Genomic DNA, 18,424 nt, shown 5'->3' with positions numbered 1-18,424 from the left:
CGCTTAGAGCAAGCAGCTGGCCCTCGGGACATGTCTCTGTACTCACACTGCTGCTCATAATAATCTGACATATAGGCAATCCCCTCCCCACACCTGAGCCAGTGGCCAACCCAGGACATCCCCAACAAATGCCTCCCAAGGCCCACATCTCTGGTATCCTGTACAACTTGACAACTGTTGGTTTCTGTCTTCCTCGGGAGCTTCCAGTGTGTAATCTGAAACTGGCTCCCATACTTGGGGGACAGGGGGAGATGGAAGAAACAGGAAGGCCACTCCAGGTTGGTAGATGGCAGTTTTAAGAAGCAAAGGGAACTTACCATACAAGGCTTGTTTTAGGTTGCTGCCGGGCAGCTGGATCCCCACACCCACTCAGCACATATTAAAAGTTTACCTGGAGGCCTTGATTCCGTTCAGTCAAATATCCCCTGCAGGTGTTCTCACAGCACATCACTATCTCATGGCTATGTTCTTGGAGCAGCCCGTGGGGGCAGGGAAGGCTGGTGGAAGTCACACCCCAAGAGTAGCAGGGGAAAAGCCTCCAAGCTTCTGGGTCCAACTTATGCATCAACCAGCTATTATGTCTTCAAGATGATGATGATCTTCAATGAAACCGTCTTGTTTCTGGGAATCCAGTGTAATCCTCAGGTCCTTTACTCCTGTTTTCTGTTCATGACTGCAACAGACCAGATGCTAGGGCTGCTTGTCTCCCCACCCACCCTCCCCCCCCTTTCCTCCTCAGATACTTCTGCAGCTTTAGAGAATGGCAACTTCAAAACTGCATTTCCTAAGCTTATTTTGCAACTATGTTTCTCGATGTCAAGAAGGTTCTGCAAATTAAATGCTCTTGTAAGGAGTCCTAAGGTTTTTCTGTAATTGTGTTGCAGTTTTTCTTCTATCCTTTTTTTTCCTCCTCTTTGTCTCCAAGAGACAGGAGGTAGCAGTGATCTTGGTCAGTTTCCTGATTGAGTCATTTTGATTTCAGGATAGCAGCTCCTGCCATTTGTTCTCGGACCCAGTGGTTTGACACGTTTGTGGTGCTAGCTCCCCTCCTGTGTCTGCTCTGTAGCATTTTGGTAAGTCTGCTACCTGCAAAAACAGGGTAACCTAATAAACATAACATGGAATGAAAGCACTCAGATATAAGAGTGACTATTATATAGTTTGGCGAAAGAAAATTCAGAATAGGAAAAACCAGCCTTGTAATAATTGAAAAATACTTGGGAAGAACAGATCTGGGCGGGTCATCAAGGAAGGAGGTCAGTGATTTTATTGATGTTCTTTTTTCTCTCTCTTTTTTTAAAGATTTTATTTATTCATGAGACACAGAGAGAGAGAAAGAGAGAGAGAGAGGCAGAGATGTGGGCAGAGGGAGGAGCAGGCTCCATGCAGCCATGCAGGGATCCCGACGTGGGACTCGATCCTAAGACTCCAGAGCTGCGCCCTGGGCCAAAGGCAGGCACTAAACCGCTGAGCCACCCAGGGATCCCCTCTTTTTTTTTTTTTTTTAAAGTGAGTGGACATGTGGTCTGTTTACTAAATTCAATGAACTGTTCACTGCTAATTTAAGTACTTTTCGGTATGTAAAATTATGCTTCCATTAAGAGAATTTTTACTCAGAATATTGACAAAATTCATTTTGCTGTTTATTTGTCATGACTTGTATTGTGGACTAAATCGTGTTTCCAGCAAAGACATGTTCAAGTTCTAATCCCTGGTACCTGTGAGTGTGGCCTTAATTGGAAATAAGGTGTTTGTAGATATAATCAAGTTAAGTAAGAGATAATCATACTGAATTAGATAGAGTTAGCCCTAAATTGAATCCTTATAAGGACAGAGATTTGAACAGAGACATGCAGAGAAGAAAGACACGTGAGGACAGAGGCAGAGACTGGATTGAGGCAGCTGCAAGCCTGAGGATGCCAAGGACCGCTGACAAGCAGCAGAAGCCAGCAAGAGGCAAGGAAGGGTTCTTCCTGCAGAGAGAATCATCACCTAGATTTCAGATTTCTGCCACCAGAACTGTGAGAAAATAAGTTACTGTCACCCACCATCTCTGGGCAACTCACATTTCTACTATTGTGTAAGAAAGAAATAAAAGTGGATCCTTCTTTGAAAATAAATCCTTTTCCTGGATAAAATATTTATAGTAACTCCTGTCTCCTGCATTGAGTCCCAAATGACAAAATCAACTTTTGTTAAGGAAATGGCCCCTTCATATTCCCCGTCACGTAATTCAGGAAGCCCAAGGTGGCCACAAGGGGAGGGTCCCCACAAGCCCCCAGTGTTCAGGGAAGACACCTTCAGATGCCTCCAGAACCAGCTGCCGTCTGACTATAAGCCAGAACTGTTCAACAAAACCCTAGAACAGGAAGGATAATAATACAGTATTATAAGTTCTGTGGCAGCTTGCGCTCCAGGAATAGATACCCAGAACATATATGTGATTATGTTTTTCTACTTATCTTATAATGCTCACTCCGAACTTTTATTTTTATGTTATCGATACTTGCATTGCGTTTATTTTCTCAAAGTTCTCTTTTTTTCTTTGTCTGCTTTTCATGTTGAGATTTTTGTCTCATGGGTTTGGCAATGTTTAAATCTTCATTCTAAATTAAGAATAAGCCTCTAGAATAAGATGGGAGGCTCTGTGGGATGGGAGGGGCTTGCTAGCAGAGATTGTTTGGGGCAGCTCCTCTGCTGTGCTCCGAGTTCACACTTTCTCTCACTAAGGATCTCTGCAGACCAGACCTTTCTCCCTGCCATGGTGGGGAGGGGGCCTGGAGTTCTACGTGCTCTTTATTTGGAGTTTTTATCTCCTTCCCTCTGTTTTCAGCCATATTCTATCCAAACCTCCCTAATTGCCCTCATCTCTGATTCCTGTGGCTCTGCAGGGTGTGTGCTGGAAGGCTCCATGCTTCTCTTCAGGATTCTGCTCTTTCTCTCTCACATTTTTTCTTTTTTTTTTTTTCTCTCACATTTTCAAAAAAACAAAAACAAAAAAAAACCCAAAAAAACAACAAAAAACAAAAAAAACGGAAAGAAGGAAAGACAGAAAGAAGAAAGAAAGAAAGAAAGAAAGAAAGAAAGAAAGAAAGAAAGAAAGAAAGAAAGAAAGAAAGAAAGAAAGAAAGAAAGAGAGAAAGAAAGAAAGAAAGAAAGAAAGAAAGAAAGAAAGAAAGAAAGAAAAGAGAAAATCTCTTATCAGTTGTCCCACAACCTAGTCTCTTAGTTTATGTGAACTTACATCTTTTTGTTATTTGCCACCATTTAATCAGCTTTCAAGAAGGAATGAAGATCAATATATATAGTCTTGAAATTTTTAATTATGAGTTTTTATTTTGATATAATGTCAAATCATGGAATATTTGTGAGGACAGTGGGAATAGTTTTCCCCTGACCTTTTCAAAGTGAGTTGAAATAGCATAATGCTCTATTACCTCTGAATATTTCTGCATGTATTTCCTTACAAAGATATTCTCCTATAATATTATTATTCTCATAATAAAAGCATTAAAAACAGAAAATCAAATTTATTGAAATACTATTGAATGAGTCTTAGGTGACACTGAATTTTATTAGTTGTATCAATCCCATCTTTAATCATAAAATGATCCAGCTCAGAATCATGTTTTCCATTTAGTTGTTGTATCTGTTTGGTATCCTTCAATCAGCATTAGTTCCTGAATTTTTCCTTGACCTCCATGAGCTCAATAATTTTGACAACTTCAGGACAATTATTCTGTAGAATTTTCATCAATTTGTGTTTATCTGACATTTCTTCATAATTAGAATCAAGTTCTCCCTTTATGCCAGAACTGTTCAACAAAACCCTAGAACAGGAATATCACAGCACTGATACTGAATGCATCTTATCCAGTGGCACACAATTTTGACTTGTCCCATTATTGGTGATGTGTACTTTATTTTTTATTTTATTTTTTTATTTATGATAGTCACAGAGAGAGAGAGAGAGAGAGAGGCAGAGACACAGGCAGAGGGAGAAGCAGGCTCCATGCACCGGGAGCCCGACGTGGGATTGGATCCCGGGTCTCCAGGATCGCGCCCTGGGCCAAAGGCAGGCGCCAAACCGCTGGCCACCCAGGGATCCCTGATGTGTACTTTAATTGCCTGATTAAGATGGCATCTGGCAGATTTCTCCACTATAGAATTACTCTGCTTTTCTTTGTAACTAGTAAATATTCTGTGGGGAGACCCTTTGGCTTTTTTTTCTTCCAAGTGTATTCAAACAGGTATGCATAACATTCATATAAGTTTAAGGCATACAATGGAATGTCTTGATACACATATTTTATGTAATGATTACCACAATAGGGTTAGTTAAACCTTTATCCTCTCACAAAATTACTTTTATTTTTGATTGTGAAAACATTTAAGATCTATTCTCTTAGCAACTTCCAAGAATATACAATACTGTTGTTAACTGCAAGCACCACGCTGTACATTAGATCTTCAGATCTTAGCCATCCTGCAACTGGATGTTTGTGCCTTTTCATTAACATTTTCCTCACTCCCACAGCCCCTGTTTTTCTACTTTCTGTGTTTATGAATTCTGCTTGTTAAAATTCTGCAGGTAAATGAAATCATGTAGTATTTGTCTTTGACTTATTTCACATAGCATAATGCCCTCAAATTTCATCCATGTTGTCACAAATGATAAGATTTCCTTCTTTCTCATGACTAAATAATATTCCATGTGTGTACCTTTTTTTTTAAATCTAGTCATCCATAGTGAGACAACTTAGGTTGTTGTTTCCATTATCACACTTATTGCACATAATGCATATTGAGTGCTGACACCTCTTCAAGATCATGATCTTCTATGGATATATATCTGGATGTGGGATTGCACGATCATATGCTAGTTCTGTTTTTAAATATTTGAAGAACTTCCAAGCCATTTTCTATAGGGGCTGTAGCAATTCACATTCCCACTAACAGTGTACAAATGTTCCTCTTTCTCTATGTTCTTGCCAACATTTGTTATATATTAGTCTTTTTTGATAATAGCCATTTAAACTGATATGAGGTGGAATGCCCGTGCGGTTTTAGTTTGCATTTCCCTAATAATTAAGGCTGTTGAGTGTCTTTCATGTACCTTTTTATCATTTGTATATCTTCTTTGGAAGACATATCTTTTCAGATCTTCTGCTGATTTTCTAATTGAATTATTTGTTTTCTTGCTATTGGGTTGTATGAGTTTCTCACATATTTTGAATATTAACCCCTGTCAGAAAGGTGGTTTGGAAGTATTTCCTCCCATTCCATAGGTTCCATTTTCATTTTTTTATTGTTTCTTTTGCTCTTCAGAAGCTTTTCAGTTTGAATATAGTCCCTCTTATTCCCCCTTATTCATCATTACTCTGTTTAGATCTTCTATTACTTCATCATTTAGTTTTTGTAGGCTATATGTCCCTAAGAGCTTTTCCATTTCTTCTGGTTGTACAATTTGTTGGTATACAGCTGTTTGTAGTCTTAGCATTTCTTTAGTATTGAAGCCACCTCAGCCCTTCCAGCCAACCTAGGAGTCTTTAAGTTCTAACAAGCACCCTTAGCCTGCAGGATTAGATTAACTAAACCTTTCTTTGCATATTTACAGATCATGCATTATTTCCTAGAAAGAACAGGGTGCTTCTAGATGGGACCAGCCCTCTTGCACCACCCGAAGCAACCAGGCAGCAGACTGTCTTGCAGAACTCCCCCAGGGCACCAAAGAGCCAGACCATCTTGCACAACCTCTCGGCACCATGATAGCATCAATAGCTAGCACTATTGAGGCTGCATGTAATCAAAAATTGTCACAGACCATGCACTCCCTTTATTGATTAACTGCCCTACATCCCTTTAAAAATCTCTGGGCCAAGCAGAAACTGCCAGCCTCCTGAGTAAAGTTCATATCCCTTTCCAATCAAAATTCATCTCTTGAATATTGGCCTTTTAAGCAACGGGCAGCTGAACTTGGGTTTTGGTAATGGTATCAGTGGTAATGTCTTCTCTTTTATTTCTGATTTTATTTTTTGACACTTTTTTTTAGTATAACAGAAGGTTTGCCAATTTTGTTTATCTTTTCTAAAATCAGCTCTTAGTTTCACGGATCTTTTCTATCATTTTTTCTGTTTCATTTATTTCTGCTCTGATCTTTGTTACTTCTCTGCTGCTAACTTTGAGCTTACTCTGTTCTTTTCTTTCTAGTTCTTGAGTTATAAAATTAGGTTGTTTATTTGAAATATTTATTTATTATTATTTTTTAATGTAGAGATTAACACTATAAATTTCCCTCGTAGAGCTGTTTTTGCTGCAGCTTTAGTTTTTATGTTTCTATTTTATTTGTTTCAACATTTTTTTTCAAGTTTCTTTTTATAGTCTTTGATTTCTTTATTGACCCATTGATTTTTCAGGAGTGTTACTAACCATTTCATAATATTGTGGTTGGAAAATATACTTGATATGACTTCAATCATCTTAAATTTGCTAACACTTGTGTGATCTAACATATGATCTATCTTGGAAAATCTGCATGTGCACTTAAGGAGAATGTGCATTCTGTTGGTGTTGGATGCAATGTTCTATAGAGGTCTGTTATGTCCTTTCAAGTTCAAGTACAGTTTAAGTCCAATGTTTCCTTATTGATTTTCTCTCTGGATGATTTATCCATTGTTGAAAGGGCATTAAAGTCTTCTACAATTATTGTTTTTTTTTTTTTTTTTTTTTTTGTCTATTTCTCCCTGCAAGTCTGTTAGTATTTAATATATTCAGGTGCTCAGATATTGGGTGCATATAATTTTGACTATTACATTTTCTTGATGAATTGACCCCTTTATCATTATATAATCATCTTCTTTATCTCTTATTATAGCATTTCAGTTAAAGTCTATTTTGTCTGATATAAAAATAGTTATACCTATCTCCTTTTGATTTCTACTTGCATGGAATTATCTTATTCCATCTCTTGAGCTTATTGGCATTCAAAGCTAAAATGAATCTCTTATAGGCAGCATCTATCTGGGTCTTTTTTTAATCTCTCTATATATCTATAGATATAGAAATAGATATATATAGATATATAGATATAGATAGATACAGATATATAGATATAGATATATAGAGAAATATTGAGCTTCCTTAAACACACCATAGTGAAACAAGTTCAAAAGAATAAAATTATATAAACCAAAAATAAATCAAATTTCTGAGTAATTAGTCACTCAACTACTTCTTTTCATAATACCTAATAAAAAATTATGTCTTGGTGTTAATAAAAGACTAACATTTTAAAAATTATCATTAATAAGACCCCTAAAGCAATAAAATATTAAATACAAATAACCTATTCATATAATTCTCAAGGAAAGCCAATAATGTAATTTCAAAGAAATTAACACTAGTACATATCTGTACAGCACACTGTATTAATTGTAGAACATCTATGAATCATGACATTTCATGATATAATGAGAGGAAAGTTGCCAGTGGAATGAATTGTTAATACTTTTTTATCTTGGCTATGACAAATAAAGAGCCATTTTTATTACTATTGTTAATGATATTTATGTATATGTGTTTAATCTGTATGTATAATTTTTATCATCTTTTTAACATAAATATTAATTCATTTTTCATACTTTCCATGTGTTAAGAAAATCTAACACTCTGACATTTTCAAAAAGTATAAACTAGCTTATTTAGCAATATGGCCAACATAAGGTGAGGAGTCAACTCTTCACTTCTATTTCATTTAAAAACTGATAACTCTTCTAAGTGTACATTACTCTGGAAAGTCAGATATCATTTAAGAGACAATTCAGAGAATTGAAACTCAGGAGATCTAAATTCTGGCCATGCTTCTGCCAAAAGCTTCCCATGTAATGTTGAACATGCATCTTTATTTTATCATTTGTAAGTGCATTGTGTAAATAATTTCTAAATTTCATAGGGTTCTGTATTCTAAGACTTTTATATTATGATAATATTTTCCATAAGTAGAATAATATTAAAGTGTTCTAAAATTCTCTACTGAATAATTATAGAAGGATTTCATCGATACTTATTTTCATTTTATGTTATGTAACATAAATGGAGTAGAAGCCTGACAGGCTATCTACCATAAAAGACAGGATGATCAATACGTTAAGTTTACCCCTGGCTGTGGTGCAGCAAGCCAATAAAATAACAGTCATTAAACATCTTTATCTAGTAAATGTAGGCTATATCTTATGTAGTGATTCCATATGAGTCAGCATTGATAGATATAATGACCATCATATCATTTTGATGATTTTGGACATTTCGCTCCTGTTCAAGTACAAGACAAGAAAGTCCTGAAGGGATCAGCAACATTTAATTGCTCCTTTCAAAGTAGAGGGTTGGAATGTGGAGTAAGTGAACTAAACCATCATTAAAAATGGTTAGCATTGGGCAGCCCCGGTGGCTCAGCGGTTTAGCGCCACCTTCAGCCCAGGGTGTGATCCTGGAGACCGGGGATCAAGTCCCAAGTTGGGCTCCCTGCGTGGAGCCTGCTCCTCCCTATGGCTGTGTCTCTGCCTCTCTCTCTCTCTCTCTGTCTGTCATGAATAAATATAATCTTTAAAAAAAAAAAGTGAGCATCTCTTTCTCAGTATAGCCACTGATTAAATTTCTTTGCTTGGTACAAATGGGGGGAAAATGAGGACATTAAATGACAGGAGCCTGTATTCTTAGGCAAATAGAGAGTACTGTTGAAACTGGTTTGCATTATTTGGGCCAGAGTGAAGTGGTTAAGAATTCATTCCACAGATTTTCTCTATAAAGTATTCAGAAACAATATGAATTTCTGAGGAAAGTCTAAAGAATGAAAAAGTTAATGTATGAAAGAAAAATCTAGCTGGCATTGGACTTATCTGTTATATTGGATAAAAATGATGAAGTTATGTCAACCTGTCCTCTTCAGTGAAACGTAATAATAGTGTGACATTAAGCAAATGAGTTGTCTCCATGGGATTTAATTTTCACCTCTGTGAAAATCATCACTTGCCTATCGAGAGGAGGGCTCTGTACCAGAAAAGCATTGAACTTTTTTGAATTTCAGTTGATATTTTTATATGTGCCATGGCCTTATTTTCTGAGGACGTCTTAAGGAAGTCTATTTTAGCCATTGAGGAGACCTTCGTATTCTTGTTTCTTTATTTTTTTTTTCTATTTTGTGTTACATGTCAGATATTATATAGAAAAAGTATTTTTGCATACCTTTAATAGTTTATGAATATGTTATAGTTACTTGTTTTAATAGAATGAGAAAATGCAGGATGTTATAAAGGAAAAATAAGTCTTATAATTCTTGCATTCAAAAATAACTATTTTGAGTGTTTCACCTCCAAATTCATTTCAGTGTGTATGTACCTATTATTCTGTTGCCAAGTGAGATTTCAGTAGCCAATTTTCTTTTTAACTTAACAATATTATGAACATTATTTAAGGCCAATAAATTTAATCCTAAAACATTGCTCTTAATTATTCCATGGCATTCTAGTATATGAATTATATCATGCTACATGTATCCACTCAGCTTAGATTGACATTAAAATTGTTCCTGGACTTTCATAATTATAAATATTTTTAACTCCTTTGTTGAGATATAACTAACATAAACTACACACATTGAAAGTGTATGAGGTGATAAAGCTTGGTGTATACATATTTGTAAAGTGATACCACACTCAAGATGATGCCTATATCCACTGTCCTTCAAGGCTTCCTCATGACTCTGTAATTCTTCAACTGAGCTCACCTTTCCTCAGGCAGCTATGAATCTCTTTTCTATCACTACATAGTTGTTTTTATAAGTAGAGTTTTATACAAATTAGATCATATAGTACATACTCAGTATTGTGACTTCTTTCACTAGCATGACTATTTTGAGATTCAGCTATGTGTTTGAGTATAACAATGGTTCATATATGGTTGTCGCTGAATAGTATCCTTTGTATGTGTATACCACGTTTGCCTTATACATTCTCACACTGATGAAACTTTGGATTAATTACAGTTTGGTGCTATTAAAAATAAAGATGCAATGTACTTCTGTGAAAGCCTTTGTATAAATGTATGCTTTTTTTTTTTTCCTCTTGGCTAAATACCTATGAGCAGAGTAGCCAGATCATGTGGTAAGTGTATATTTAACTTTTAGAAATTGCCAAACTGTTTTTCCAAAGTTTTTTATATTCCCACCATAGTATATGACTGTTGCAATTGTTCCACATTCTTTTCTTTTTTTTTTCCACATTCTTGACAACATTTGATGTGGTCAGACTTTTTGTTTTTAGCCATTCTAATAGGTGTGTAGTGCTATCTCATCAAGGTTTTAATTTACATTTCCCTGATGATGAACAATTGAACTTCATTTCAAGTGCTTATTTTCCATAAAAAGGACTTCCTTCAATGTTACCAGGGGTGAGAGCAATGGGTTCTTTCAGCTTCTGTGTGTCTGAAGTTTATTATCTTAGTTTTTAAAAGATACTCTGCTTACACAGACCTCTAGTTTAACAAGTTTTGTTTTCTTCTGTTGGCTTATTTCTTTCAGTACTTAAAAGACATGGCTCCATGGTTTTCACACTTGCATGGATGTGTGTGTGTGTGTATGTATATATCTATCTATCTATCTATCTATCTATCTATCTATACACATATATATAACTGGAGTTCGATTTGCCAACATATATAGTATAACACCCAGTGCTCATCCCATCAAGTGCCCTCTCAGTGCCCATCACCCAGTCACCCCATCCCCCTGCCCACCTCCCCTTCCACTACCCCTTGTTCATTTCCCAGAGTTAGGTGTCTCTCATGTTTTGTTACCCTCTCTAATTTTTCCCACTCATTTTCTCTCCTTTCCCCTATAATCCCCTTCACTATTTTTAATATTCCCCATATGAGTGAAACCATATAATGATTGTCCTTCTCCAATTGACTTATTTCACTCAGCATAATACCCTCCAGTTCCATCCACATTGAAGCAAATGGTGGGTATTTGTTATTTTTAATGGCTGAGTAATATTCCATTGTATATATAGACCACATCTTCCTTATCCATTCATCTTTTGATGGACACCAAGGCTCCTTCCACAGTTTGGCTATTGTGGACATTGCTGCTATAAACATCGGCGTGCAAGTGTCTTGGCTTTTCACTGCATCTGTATCTTCGGGGTAATCCTAGCAGTGCAATTGCTGGGTCATAGGGTAGCTCTATTGTTAACTCTTTAAGGAACCTCCACACAGTTTTCCAGAGTGGCTGTGCCAGTTCACATTCCCACCAACAGTGCAAGAGGGTTCTGTTTTCTCCACATCCTCTCCACTTGCATGGTTTCTGACCAGACAGCAGCTGAGAAAAATAGGATATTTTTAAGATATTCCTCTTTTAAGATATTCCTCTTATCATGTTTTTTGAGCAGACTGATTAGGATGTAGTTTGCTGTGATCTTGCTCATATTTCTCGAAATTGTACTTCGTTTACTCTAAGTCTTGGGTCTGTACTTTTCATTGGGTCTGGAAAAACTTCAGGTTTATTTCTTGAAACTCTTTTTGCAATTTTCTCCTATTTTGAGTTCTAATTATATGTACATTAGGCCACATTTGTGTCACTTCTGGTTTGGTTTTACTCCTCAGTATGGATTATATTTCCTTCTTTCTTCGAATGTCTGGTCATATCTGATTGCCAGACACTGTGAATATTTCCCTGTTGGGGTGAGTACTGGCTATTTTTGTATTGCTACAAATATTCTTGAGCTTTGTTCTGGGGCACAGTTAAAGTATTTGGAAACAGTTTGATCTTTTTAGATGTTGCTTTTAAGTTTTTTTTTTCTTAATTGGATTGTTTTTCTACGGTTGAGCTGCCACTGTGAAAATTGTATGGAGTTTCCTCAAGAAATTAAAAATGGAAATACCATATGATCCAATAATTCCACTATTGGGTATTTACCCAAAGAAAGCAAAAACACTAATTTGAAAAGATATACATACTCCTGTGTTTATTGCAGTATTATTTACAATAGCCAAGGTATAGAGGCATCCTAAGTATCCATTGATAGATGAATGGATAGGAAAGATAGGAAAAACACAAACATGTGTGTGTGTGCATATATAATGGAATACTATATAGCCATAAAATGAGATCATGCCATTGGAAAAATATAGATGGATTCAGAGGGTATTATACTAAGTGAAATAAGCCAGACTGGGAAAGATAAACACCATGTCATTCATGCATATGTGGAATCTTAAAAAAAAAAAGTGAATAGACAAGCAAAAAGCAGAATTAGACTTAAAAATACAGAGAACAAGTGGATGGTTGCCAGAGAAAAGGATGATTGGTGATGGAAAAAATGGATGAAGGGGAGTGGGATACAGGCTTTCAGTTATGGAATGAGTAAGTCATGAGAATAAAAGGCACAGCATAAGGAATGGAGTCAATGACATTGTAATAGTGATGTATGGGGACAGCTAGTAGCTACACTTGAGGTGAAAAATAACATAAAATATAAACTTACTGAAACATTGTTCATTTAAAACTAATGGAACAAAAATAAATAAATAAATAAATAAATAAATAAATAAATAAATAAGACTAATGGAACATTGTGTGTTGACTGTACTCAAATAAAAACAACTTACAAAAAAATGCTCAATATTGTTTTTAGAAAGGACTACATCAGTCCTTAGTCCATAAGAAATTATTCCTGTCTTTTTAGTAGGGATCCAGTGAGGCAAGTGAGGCATCCAGGCTGAAAATGTATGGTTGCACTCATGCTTAGGCTGCTACATGTGGCTACTTGGGCATAAATACCTATTTATGAGTGGGGCTCCAGGTTGCAAAATATAAGGAAGCACTCATTCTCATGTGCCAGTCCTTCACTTGTAGGAACTTGAAAGTGAGTACCTCCTTAACTGTGCTTAATGAGTGCCTCACTTCTATTGCCTTATTCCTAGCTCACTCTGTGTACCCTGCACCCCCCAAATGATAAAATTTTCAAGTAGCCTTCGTGGGAACAGTCACAATTCCTAGAACTCTGGAAACACTGGACACTGTTTTCTCAAATTCTCTCATATGCTTCTTTCCTAGCCTTATGCAGTTTCCTCACACATATTCACCAATCAATACTCGGTAAATATCCAAAATGGACATTCCACAGCTGTCTAGAGTTCATTTTCTGAGCATCTCTTTCCTTATTAGCACTTTGTCCTGCAAATTCTAGCTAACTTGACTTCCTGGATTCTTAGCCTCATCTTCTCAACTCAGTGTAGCTTCTAAGTTCAGCCTGGGTGACTCCTCCCTGTGCCACAGTCTGGAGACCCTTCTAGGGCATGACCTGGGGCAGTCATAATGTTCACACGATATGTTTGCCATTTCTTAGTGATCATAATCTATCATTACCTGATCTCCAGTGCCTTGAGTATGTGTTTCTAATATTGCCCAATACTACTGTTTTTGATTCAAGTGGAAGGGAAAATATAATGCCTGCTTCTTCATGTCAGCCAGAGTAAAGTATCATATAAATGGTGTTCTAAAGAACATACTTTTGTTTATATATTTCTGCACATTTTTATTATTTTACAGAGTGGAATTGATTTTTCTGGAGGGGATCTGTGCTACTCTGAGTACCTGCAATGCATAGAGCCTTCTTCTGAATTAAAATTCATGTATGTGCCACGTGCTGAGATAGTCCCCTGAGAACTAAATGGGAGCTATGGCTAAAATTAGCACTCTGATTATTTAGTACAAGTTATTGCTTATTGCAGAAATGCAGAGAGGGTTTTCAACAAAACATCTAACTTATAGCAGGCTGAAATATGCTAAGTGATGTTAAGCATGGTTCTTAAAGTCTACACAATTCCTCATGGAACAGAAGGTTGATAGTGATATTCTTCTCCCTCCACATACTGAGGGTCCAGTTGTTTCCAAGGAAATTCTGGCAGAAATTTGTCAAATCTCTTTTATTCTTAAACTTTTACCTTGAATTACCAGTAAAATTAAATTTCTTGGTTGCAGAATTGCCTTTAACATGCATGGTAGCACTGCCACCCAGGTATTATATACAAGTTCTAGATAATAATTTTTTACTCTGCCACCAAAACCTTTATTCCACATTGATTACAAATTTTGCAGTAGTGACAAGGTATCACTGCAACTAGAGAGTGATGATGGATCTTTGGATGTACCCAATGTATTTGAGGCTTAGGGTAGCCAGAGAAGATAATGCTGGTCCTAAAAGATTTGTACAAGAAGCAGGGCTAGCTGAATGTTCACCACCTGGATGTTGTTCAGCAGTCTAGGTACTTGTTTGTCATGAGAAATATGCTCAAAATGGCATAGGCATGCAGGTTGATGGGTCACACCAATCAGATTCTCTCTCAAGAGTTTGAATTTGAAGCATACAACCAAAGAGTGAGCATCAGCTGATGCAGCAGAAACAAAGACAGAGAGCAAGTAGTTTAGTACAATAGCTCAGTGTGAGAACAGGAACAAAGAAGCCTAACTGCTGGGTGGACAGAGGAATAATACAGAGACAGAACAACAGGGTGTTGTGGATTCTGCTATAATTGCTCCTGGCTGGGTGATGGTTCAAACTATTTGCAGTAATGATGAAGTTCCTTACTTCCCTATATGTCTTATAATAAATGTAATAAATCTCCAATGGTAATCAAGTGTGTTCTTTACCTTGCAATATTTACGAATTAATGTCTGCCCTTTCCTTTTTATTCTCTCCATATGCAGAAGGTTGACCTCATCATATGTCCTGGCTGATGGTATACAATCATCAAATGTCTATGTAATACAACTTTCTTTAATTTCTTCTACTCCACTCTGATCTGTGTTCCTTTTCCTCTCCTAACTCATAAATACATATTTATGTGGGTACATATATACCTTGTAAACTAATTAGCATTCTATGTATTTATTTTTAATTTATGTAAATTGACTGTAGGAAACCTTCCATTTCTCACATTTTCATTGCTTATGTATTTAAGAGTTACATATGTTGCTCCATGTACATTTAGATTATTGCTTCTAGATACTGTATAACATTCTACAATATACCTTATATTTCCTAAATTATGCAGTCTCTAGATACCTTCAACCCTCCACAAAAGAAATAATGCTTCAGTAGTTATCATTGTTCAGGTCTCTGTAGACTTCCTGTGCATAATTGGGAGTTATTTTCTGAAATGGAATTGCTGAGTGTTAGGTTATGAGCATAATTACAAAATGCATTATACTGTCTGTATAGTATAGTATTACACCCTCCCACCTCCCACCAGCATTACACAAGTGTTCTCAGTTCTCCACATTCTCCCAGAACCTGGGATCATTGTTTTTTTCCCCCCTAATTCTCACCAATCTGATTTCAGTAATGTGACAGCTCATTGTACTTGTTATTTATAGATTTTTTCTCTTCATTTTTAGTGAGTTAAAAGAAGAAAATTAAAACAAAAAGGAAAATTTGTTAGACATTTTGATTTCCCCTTTTACAGAATTGTCTATCCAAACGTCCTTTTAAAAAAGTGAAACCCTGGGTTTCCTAGTTTTTCTTATCAACGTGGAAGAAAAGTTATTAAATATTTTAGCTATTAATCCTATTTTAAAAGTGTTAATTATTATTCAACATTGAATAGACATGTGAGGACAGATGGCAATGCAAGCAGAGAGGTAGAAATCCTAAGGAAAAAAATCAAAAGAAATGCTAAAGATAAAAAGTGCTATAAAAGACATGAATGCCTTTTCTGGGTTAAATAATAGACTTACACAACTAAAGGAAGAATCTCTAAGATTGGGATATCTCAATAGAAAACTCCAAAACTGAAAAGCAAAGGGAACAAAGACTGATTAAAAAAGAATCTGGAACAGAATAGCATCCTAAAAAAGATAAAACATATGCAAAATGGGAACACTAAAAGGAGAAGGAAAGAGAAAGAAACACAATAAATATTTGAATTAACAAGCAAGAATTTCCTCAAATTTAAGTCTGTGCTTCCATCAAACCACAGATCCAGTAAATTCAAAGAACAGTTAGCAGGAAGAATGCCAAAATACTACACCTAAATATATAATTTTAAAACTACAGAAAATCAAGGATCTAGAAAATATCCTGAAAGAAGACAGAAGAAAAAAATATTTCTCTATACAAGAACAAAGATAACAGTGATACCTGGCTTCTCTTCCAAAGCCATGAGAGCAAGAATAATGGACCAAAACATTTAAAGTGCTGGGAGAAATAAAATCCCAACCTAGGATTTTGTACACTGAAAAATTTTCTTTCAAGAGTGAAGAAGAAATAGATTTTCTCCACGAACAAAAACTGAGAGAATTTGTTGCCAGTTGACATGCGTTGCATGGAATGTTAAAAGTTTGTTAGTTCTCTAAAGGAAAACAATATAAGTCAGAAATTTGAAACTATATAAAAAAATGAGGAATATCAAAGAAGGGATAAATATGGTTGTAAATATATTTTGCAAACTCAATAGAAACCATCCAAAAAGATAAAAGAAAAAAGTATAACTGATATGCCAGGAAAGAAAAGAAAAAGAATTCAAAAGATGCTCAACTAAAACCACAAAAGGCAGTACAATAGTGGAAGACAAGAATAGGAACAACAAGAATGAGGGCAACAACTAGAAACAAATAATGAGTATGGGAGATATTAACCCAAATATATCAATAATTACTTTAGATGGCAAGACTCCAAATGCATCAAATAAAAGGCAGAGATTGTCAAAGTTGATTAAACAAGACTCAACAATAATTTTTCTACAAGAAATACACTTTAAATATAAAGCCACATATGAAATAAAAGTACATGGGGGCAGGTAAATATTCCATATTGATTTTACAAAAGAAAGTCTGATATATTAATGTCAGACAGAGCAGGCTTCAAGGCAAAGAAACTGATCAGGTATGAAGAAGGGCATTACGTAATGAAAAAGGGACCAATCCTTCAACAATTCTCCAAGAAGACACAGCAATCCTTAATCTGCATGAGTCTGTCAGCAGAACATCAGATTATATGAGGCAAAACCTCATAGCAGGGACAAGGAGAAATACATTATCATATTTGAAGACTTCAAATGATACATTATCATATTTGATTTGCCCATTATCATATTTGAAGACTTCAACACCTGTCTATTAGAAATAAACAGAGACAGCAGACAGAAAACCAATAAGGATAGTAGAACTCAACCACACCATCAAACAAGTGGATATAATCAGCACTGATGGACTACCTCATCCCAAAACAGCAGAATGCACATTATTTTCAAGCTCACATGGAACATTTACCAAGAGATAGACCACATTTTAGTCCACAAAATACATCTTAACACATTTAAAAGAATAGAAACCACATATTATCTACTTTCAAACCACAATGAAATCAATACGGAAAAAAACCTGAAAAAAATATGAAAAATATGTGGAGATTAAATAAACATTTCTTAAAAACATCAAAGAAAGACAAAATCTCAAGAGAAATTTTAAATTTTTTTGGATTAAAGGAAAAAGAAAACACAATTTATCAAAGGATGGTATGCAGTAACACAGTATTTAGAGGGAAATTTATATTACATATAAGAAAAGCAGAAAGATACAAAATCATTCACCTATGTTTCTAATTTAGGATACTAGAAAAAGAAGGGCATATTAAATCCAAAGTCAACAGAAGAAATAATAAAAATTAGAGCAGAAATAAATGAAATGGAAAACAGTAAAGAATATTGGCAAACCAAAAAGCAGTTCTTGGAAAAATTCAGTAAAATTAATGAGCCTCCAGTTAAGATAAATAAGAAAAAGGAAAGAGAGAATACAAATTACTAACATCAGAAATAATAAAGGGTGAGTCACTACAGATTCTATGGATATTAAAAGAATATTAAAGGAATACTATGAAAGCTTTTTGCCCACAAATTTGATAATCTAGATGAAGCGGACAAATTCCTTTAAAATTTTTTTTTCCAAAAGTCACACACACAAAAAAAGAAAGAAATACACATTCCGAATAAGCCCATATCTATTAAAGAAATGAAATCAATAATTAATAACCTTAAAAACTGATAGCCTTAGGTTCTAGTAGGTTGGTGAATTCAACCAAACCTTGGGGGAAAAAATGCCAGTTCTCTGTAGTCTCCTTCAGAGGATAATGGCAGAATACTTCCCAACTCATACTATAAGGCCAGGATTACCTTAATTCCAAAAGCAGATGAAAACATTACAAGAGAAGTACAGAACAATATCTCTCATGAACATAGATGCAAAATCTTTAATAAAATATTGAATCCAAAAATGTTTTAAAATAAATGTACACCAGAAGCAAATGGGATTTAACCCAAGTATGCACTCTGAGTCAACATTCAAAAAAAAAAAAAAAAAGGATTTGAAAAAAAT

The sequence above is a fragment of the Canis aureus genome, chromosome 20, assembly GCF_053574225.1.
Source record: "Canis aureus isolate CA01 chromosome 20, VMU_Caureus_v.1.0, whole genome shotgun sequence".
Taxonomy (NCBI): Eukaryota; Metazoa; Chordata; class Mammalia; order Carnivora; family Canidae; genus Canis; species Canis aureus.
The sequence above is the reverse complement of the archived record's forward strand: the minus strand, read 5'-3'. Positions refer to the sequence as shown.